This window comes from Panthera pardus, unplaced genomic scaffold (assembly GCF_024362965.1).
Source record: "Panthera pardus isolate Hobbes unplaced genomic scaffold, ASM2436296v1 HiC_scaffold_16, whole genome shotgun sequence".
NCBI lineage: Eukaryota > Metazoa > Chordata > Mammalia > Carnivora > Felidae > Panthera > Panthera pardus.
Window position 1 is genome coordinate 156,038,773 of NW_026526721.1, and position 7,749 is coordinate 156,046,521.

At 45.1% G+C, this 7,749-nt stretch overlaps 1 long non-coding RNA gene across 1 annotated transcript; it reads right to left on the minus strand.

The window, feature by feature from the left end:
• Window positions 1–1,331: 1,331 nt before the first annotated feature.
• LOC128777208 (uncharacterized) lies at window positions 1,332–2,446 on the minus strand. Its single transcript, XR_008422382.1, has 2 exons — window positions 2,264–2,446; window positions 1,332–1,447 (listed from the first exon to the last, which is right to left on the minus strand). It is a non-coding gene; the product is annotated as an uncharacterized LOC128777208 (long non-coding RNA).
• Window positions 2,447–7,749: the final 5,303 nt, after the last annotated feature.

The window sequence follows — 7,749 nt, forward strand, 5'->3', positions numbered from 1 at the left end:
CATGGGGGCACCGGGTCAGTGGGGAATGCTGGGGACAACCAGCTTGGAGGGGAGCTTTGTGTCAGGGGTGTGAGAAGTCAGCTCAGTTGAAAGGAGAAGCCCTACAACGTGGGATGAAAGTTTGCATTCCACAAAGTGGACAATGGAAAATGAGTATTTTTTTTGCCCGAGCAGAATAGGTGTTTGATGGGAACAGAACTCTCAAATAGTGAGAATGGTGGGTCATCTGGAGTCCAGAGACAGGGGACTCAAAACCCTCATGGGAATCATATTCTTGGTTTTGAAAGCTTGTTTAATCCTACCTTGCCCAGCTCCCCTGGTTATACCGTCTGAGATCTCCAGCCTCACTGAGACAATGGTTGAAAGAAAAACGGCCACGCATGTGATGACGTTATGGAAATATAAACCTCTAAACCAAGATGATGCCCTTTGACCCAAAATAGGGGGGGTCCGAACATCAAAGGGGGCAATGTGGTAGAGTCCCCTCCCTAAGGAATGTGGTGAGAAAAGACCTCAAGATAAAGGAAGGCAACCGGCTGTGTGCCTATGTGACATTCCTCATGACCCTGTGACAGGAGACCGCTCAATCAGACTGTATGTCTGTACGTAAGTCTATACATTACCCATACATGGGAGACAAAGAAGTAGGAAATGCATAAAAGGATACACCATACGGCTCATTTTTGGGGCACAAACTCTCTGAGCCCGTGCCCGCAGGAATAAAGTTGCTTCCTGGAAAGAAAAGCCTCAGTGCCACGACTCTGCGAGAATCCTGCTACATTCTCTGATGCAATGTGGGCCAGGAGCGAATGGTCAAGAAAGAATTCTTGAAACATTTTTGGTGTAAAAAAAAAGGTGGTTTTATTATAGCACAGCGACAGGACTCTTAGGCAGGAAGAGCTGCCCCGGGATTGTCAGGAGTGATCAGTTATACACTTTTAAGTTGGGGCGACGGTGTAGAGACAAAGGAAGTTTCCAAAAGGATTTTCGTATGTTACGGAGACTTCTGGGATCCTGGAGGCCTGGCTATTATCAAGCTAAGGCTGTTTTTTCCCTCTAGCAAGGCATTAACATCAAGACAGTTAAGAGTTCCTGGAGGAACGTCATGATCTGCCTGTTTCAAGTATTTGTCCATGGGGTGCAAGTTACAAGGAAATTTAATTCTGTCCACATTTCCTTTTGCCTTTGTTCTCCACATCATTTCCCCCTGAACAGTTTTGACCCTTAAGTCTGTAAGGTTGCTGAGAGTGGAAGGTCTTACCTTCTGTAACTTCTTCCTGCTGAATGGGGAACAGAGATAGGACCTATGGGTCAACATTGGTCAGTGGGGGAAGATGTATCCGCTGAATCCAAGGTAGAAACATAAACGAATTTCCTTGAGTAGAAAGGGTCATCTGAAGGCTGGAAGTTATGGCATGAAGGAGTCTTGGCAACAGGCAGGAAGACGCTGGAAAAGACGACAAAATGAGGTTAATATTATTATGAGAATAAAGCCCAATAAAAAAAGACTTTTTATAGTCGACCACAATTTTCCTCCAGTTCTTCATTGTTTGGAGAGAGGTTTGAGGCCTTCCACGGGTTTACAGAAATAAGAAGGTGTGTTAGCTGGTACTGTGGATTCCCGTGAGGAAGGCAAGAGGTTTAATTTCTTGATCGGAGTCCATGAGGAATGTCCTTCTAATTTTATGGCTGTGGGAGTATATCATGTGACCTGGTACAGGCCCTTCCCTTTTGTAGTTAAATTCCTTGCCTTCCAATTGGAAGGATTAGCCTTCCAATCCTTTAAATAAACCATGTCCACTGGGTTTATACTTGGTGGGTTGCTAGTAACTGTCAGATCAGTAGTAGGGAGGATACAGCGTGTGTATTTAGAGATTTAGAAATATTCACTCCGCCTTATGGGCAGACTTATTTGCTGGGAGCGCTTTGGCCTCAATAATCTGAATTAGACTGACTATTGTACACCCGGCTCTTCTTATCTCCTTTTCCATGAAACTACTGCCATCAGTAAACCAACTGTCAGCTGCATTATCAATAGGAGAATCTTTTATGTCTGAGCTGCTGGAATAAACAAGATCAATAGCCCCTGTTCTGTAGGACATCCTGAGGTTCCTGCACCTGCTGGGAAGTGACAGTCTTTACTCGCCTGGTAAGGCTGCCGGGGACCCTGTAAGCAAGGTTACAGGTCAACATTTCCAAGGGACTCTATTGGCTGCATGCTTTGTAAAGTCAATCTCAGCTCTCAAAAGCTGTCTGCTCATACCTGAGTCTATGCAGGTCTCTCAAGTATGACGTTCCAGGGGCATCTGGGCGGCTCAGTCAGTTAAGCGTCAGACTCTTGGTTTCAGCTCAGGCCATGATCTCATGGTTCATGGGTTCGAGCCCCACACCAGGCTCCATGCTGACAGTGCAGAGCCTGCTTGGGCTTCTCTCTCTCTCCCTCTCTCTCTGCCCCTCCCCCGCTTGTGCTCACTCACTCTCTAAACAAACAAACAAACAAACAAACAAACAAAAAACAAACTTAAAAAAATGACATTACAGTCAAAAGCCTTGATAAAATAGCCAATGTTTTTGATGGTGTCCTATTACAAGGAGAACAGATTTTTATTAAACTTATGCAAATACTGTAATTGCCATGGAAGAAAGAATATTCACTGAGGGGTTTTGGATTCTGGAGGGTTCAGGTAGAGAGAAAAGTTAAATGCTTCGATTTGTTCACAAGGGAATATTTTGTCATATTTCTGTAAGTCATAGATTATCTTAAGAGAAAGTTTCCTTAATCTGGAAGAGCAAACATGAGAGAACCAGAAATGTTTCAAACAGGCGTCACAAAAATTATAATCCTCTTCCTCAATTCATTTAGTCCCATGTTAATAATTCTTGTTCAGTTTGAATGCAGCCTTTTAGTCCTGGAAATTCTTACCCAGTTCAGTTTTGGAATTTTAAAGATGACAAAACCCTGCATTTGTCAAAAGCCCTTTTTATGAATCTCCTTGAAGATGAAATATGTTTTGCAAGAGGATAAGTACCATAACTTTAGTACCAATAGACTCAAAAATGGACACAGAGATCTGAGGAGAGTTCATTATAAATATAGCTGACAAAGAAATCTGGTTATTTCTGTGACACATAACACTTGAGTAATCAGAATATCAAGTAATGGCCTTATACCAAAAACATATTAAAACTTTAGGAATTCATATGATCTCTAGACTAGTTATAGTTTACCCAAACAACATAACCCAAGGCTTATTATTTAACAGTGTTAAGTTTAACATTCCAAATAAAGCCTAGTTAAAAAGACTTTATGTACAGTTTAAATCCTGGGAAATTTGTTAAAAACCTCAGAAAGTTATAAATCACATGCCTAAAGAGGATTACAGATTATTAGAAAACTTAATCCTTAATTATTTATTTAACCAAAGTGGCAAGAGATTCCAAAGGCAAATATGTAGGGTTATATAGTTGTTAGCAAAACTTAGCTCCTTTAACATTGAATTTTGTTCTGTTTTTAAATTAGTGTTTTTATTTTCCTTTGGTAAGTCAGTAGTAGATGACTGGATCGTTTAGTATTTCTATTTTAATATAAACCTTATGGTTTTCCACCGTGGCTGTATGGATTTACATTTCCATCAACTGGTTCTTTACACCTTTGTCAACACTTGTTATTTCTTGTGTCTTTGATATTAGCCATTATGTGTGAGATAATATGTCATTGTGGTTTTAGTTTGCATTTCCTTGATGATTAGTGATGTTGAGCATTTTTGTCGTGGCTGCTGGTTAGAGTAGTATCGGCTGCAACGTTTCTTTTAGGTCTTTGATTATACCATGCCACTCTCTTCTGGCCTACAAAGTTTCTGCTCAAAAATCAGTTGATAGCCTTATGTAGCTGTCTTTGTATGTAAGTACTTTTTCCTCCCTTTGCTGCTTTTAAAATTCCCTCTATAGCTTTAATTTCTGCTAGTTAAATTATGTGTTTTGGTGTGGATCTTCTTGGGTTCGTCTTGTTTGAGGCTCTCTGTATTCCTGGAACTGGACGTCTGTTTCCTTACTCAGATTGGGGAAGTTTTCAGCTATCTCTTCAAATAACTTTTCTATTATCTTTTCTCTGTGTTCTCCATGTGGCATGCACATGTTATTATGCTTAATGCTCTGAGTTCCCTTAACCTAGTCTCATCTTTTTATTCTTATTTATTTATTCTTATTTTTTAAAATTTAATTTAATTTTCTCAATTTACATCCAAGTTAGTTAGCAGATAGCGCAACAATGATCTCAGGAGTACAGTCCTTAGTGCCCCCTTACTCATTTAGCCCATCTCCCCTCCCAGCACCCCTCCAGTAACCCTCTGTTTGTTTTCCATATTTAAGAGTCTCTTCTGTTTTGTCCCCCTCCCTGTTTTATATTATTTTTGTTTCCCTTCCCTTGTGTTCATCTGTTCTGTGTCTTAAAGTCCTCATATGAATGAAGTCATATGATATTTGTCTTTCTCTGACTGACGAATTTCACTTAGCATAATACCCTCCATTTCCATCCACGTAGTTGCAAATGGCAAGATTTCATTCTTTTTGATTGCCGAGTGATACTCCATTGTGTATATATACATACATATATATACATACATATATATATGTATATATATGTGTATGTATATATATACAAATATATATACACACATTCTAAGCAGGAGCTTCTTTATCCATTTATCTATTGATGGACATTTGGGCTCTTTCCATACTTTGGCTATTGTTGATAGTGCTGCTATAAACATATTCAAAAACCTGATCAAGACAAAACATAAGTTTTGGTTTTCTGGGCAGACAAAAGAAAAAAAGCCTTTGTTTACATTTTCTTACTAGCAGCAGACCAACAATCCAAGAAAACTTTGTCTTTAACAGAGAAAAACAGAATTCCAGTCTTATAACAGTACACTTTAAAAACCCATTCATTTTAACCTTAGTCCTGACTTCACATAAAATTCCTTTCCAAAGATTTCCCTTCACAGACCCCTGTAGCCTTTTCTTTTTCTTTTAATGTTTTATTTATTTTTGAGAGAGAGAGAAACAGAGTGTGAGTGGGAGAGGGGCAGAGAGAGAAGGAGACACAGAATCCGAAGCAGGCTCCAGACTCTGAGCTGTCGGCACGGATCCCAATGTGGGGCTTGGACCCACAAACCGGGAGATCACGACCTGTGCCGAAGTTGGACACCTAACCGACTGAGCCACCCAGGTGCCCCACTCTGTAACTTGTTCGTTCAGATTTTGTCGTAAGCCTTTTTCTTTTTTTCATCATTCTTAATTTCATTTAGCAGAATTTTAACTCCTAGGAGCCTTGAAGGAAAACTAAGTAGCAACCAATTGTAAACTGGCTGTTACACCAGAATTCTTTAGATCTGAAATTTATGAAGACGTTTCACAATTTTAAAGACTTGCTTCTCTATAGTACAATCTTTGATTTCTAATCTCTGTCCTCCCACCTCACTATGCTCTGTATCAGTGTTGCTGGCCTTCCCAGATCCCTATCCTGGCGTCCCATGACCTGATTTGTGGGGCCCTAAGCTGAGTGGACAATGTTCCTGTGTCCGAGGCAATCCTGGTTGTGGGAAAGCAGGGGGTGGTGGCCTGGTTTATTCCAGCGGCTGTCCTCCACCTCTCCTGCCCGCCGCGTCTGCCCTTCATATAGAAATGTCTCGCCCGCTCTCTCCCTCTCTTCTCAATGCCCCCCATCCATCTCATTGCCCCGTTTCAATATGAATGTTAATACTGACCCAACCCCCAGTCCCTCCACACGTTCCTTTCTACTTCCTTTCTTTCTTTCCTTGTGCTGTGCCATTTAATTCGCCACCTCCATGGCCATATCCTCAATTGCATTCTAAGTAGGAGCTGTTTCTGCTCAGGGTTATCTAAAGAAGGGCCACCTTGATCTTTCCTCTCAGAACCACAGACAAGCCTGTGAAGCATCGTCATCCTCGTGAGCATCTGTTGAGTGTGGACCTACACACGCGCTGTCCTGAGCCCACTTTGGTAGCTTGTTATCTGTTACAGACACTCTGGCACGTGGTCATCCGGGGGCAGAATAAAATCACTCAATCCAATGGCTAGAAATTGTGGATTCGCGTGCAGATGGGCGGCCTGCGCGGAAGGGATAGGAAACCAAGCAGCCGCGGGATGGTTTTTGTGCGGACTGAGCAGGGGCGGCAGGCAGGCAGGGAGGCCTGTCAGCCTCACAGTTGAGAAGAGGCCTCAGCTGCTGTGCTGTCTGAGCACCAGAGACACACAGACGGGGAAACAACCCCACCCCGGGAGTTCCCCCAACAGGAGGGCAAGACGTGCATTTGAGCAAATGAGTACAAGGAGCTCCAGGCGCAGTGCTAGAAGCCATCCTCTGGCGGTGAAAGGGCAGATGCGCAAGCAACATTGTCTCGGGCCAGGAAAGTCACAGGTTCATGGCTGTGTAGGTTCTCCGGGTGGAGGAGAACATTGCACGTAACGGCGGCCGTATCTCAGTCCCCGGAGACAGAGACGGTTCATTCGGGCCAGGTGAAGCAGAAGGTGGGATTAGGGTAGGGCAGGAGTGCCAGTTCCAGAAGCAGGGTCCTCTGACTCCGAAGCATGGGGCAGGCCTAGAAGCTCAAGGAGTGTGGGGGAAGCCGGAGTCCAGGGGAGTCTTGCCAGTGGGAGGTCGCTGCTGAGGTGGAGAGGTTAGAAAAGGCTTTCGCAGCGTCCAGCAGGCCCATGCCTGTGCCTCACTCATGAAGGAAGCCTGAGCCCGGTGCTCAGAAAACACCGATCTCTAAGCCCGGTGATGTCCACGGCTGCTCCCCTCCCCCCCGGGTGCCGGGCAGCCCAGGGGGCTGTGAACCTGGGAGCAAGACGAGGGCCCCGCACCCCGAGGGGAGGAGTCGACCTCCCTCTGGGCCGGTTCCCACGGCAGCCTCGATGAGCCCACAGCCCCGCGCTGCCCGGCCATGTGGTGAGAGACAGTGTCCTTTCCTGCTTCCGTCCCCTCTGTCCCAAGAGTCCTACGGATCAGGAGCCGGATGGTGAGTTGGGGCAGACGAGACCTCAGATGCGTGTCTCCGGTGGGAGGTTTGTCATCCACGGTGGCCGCTTTCACTGCAACTCTGACGACGTACCCTTCCCTCCTACCCCTGGCCCCCGGGGAGAAGAAATGAAAGAGGGAAAGGACAGAAATAAAGAAGGCAGAGAAGGAAGATGCATAAACCCGTTTCTTTCACTCTCTGAAGGCTGGCTGAGCTGAAGTTCAGGGACATGTGAAAGTGCAAATGCCTCCTTTCCCACCCCCACCCCCACGTCTGCATTGTCAAGCACGACCACAGGATGTCGCGAGAGACGACAGCCACTTGTAGCCACCCGCTGCATGGCGTCCCCGGGTCAGGCCTGGGGACAGCCAGCCCCCCAGGTGCCCTCAGCCCCCAGGCCTGCTCTCTGTTTGGCGGAGCCCTGGATGTGAAGGTTTTCCAGTCCCTCCCGGGGATTCTAGGGTCAGATTAATCTTGTCGACCCTTGGGGACTCAACTATGCTAATTCCAAGAGAGGGTATGTTTTGCCACCTTGACCTTGACATCAATATTTACAAAACCGTTGACCGTCCCAGGCCAGCTCTGTGTGCGCAGCGTAATATTCCTAGCCAGCAAGTCTTACTCGGGATTCCCCGGGCGAATGAACTAATGTCAACACTGTTGGCTCCCGTTCACTGCTGGGGGTTCCAGTACTGCCCGGGGTCAGGCT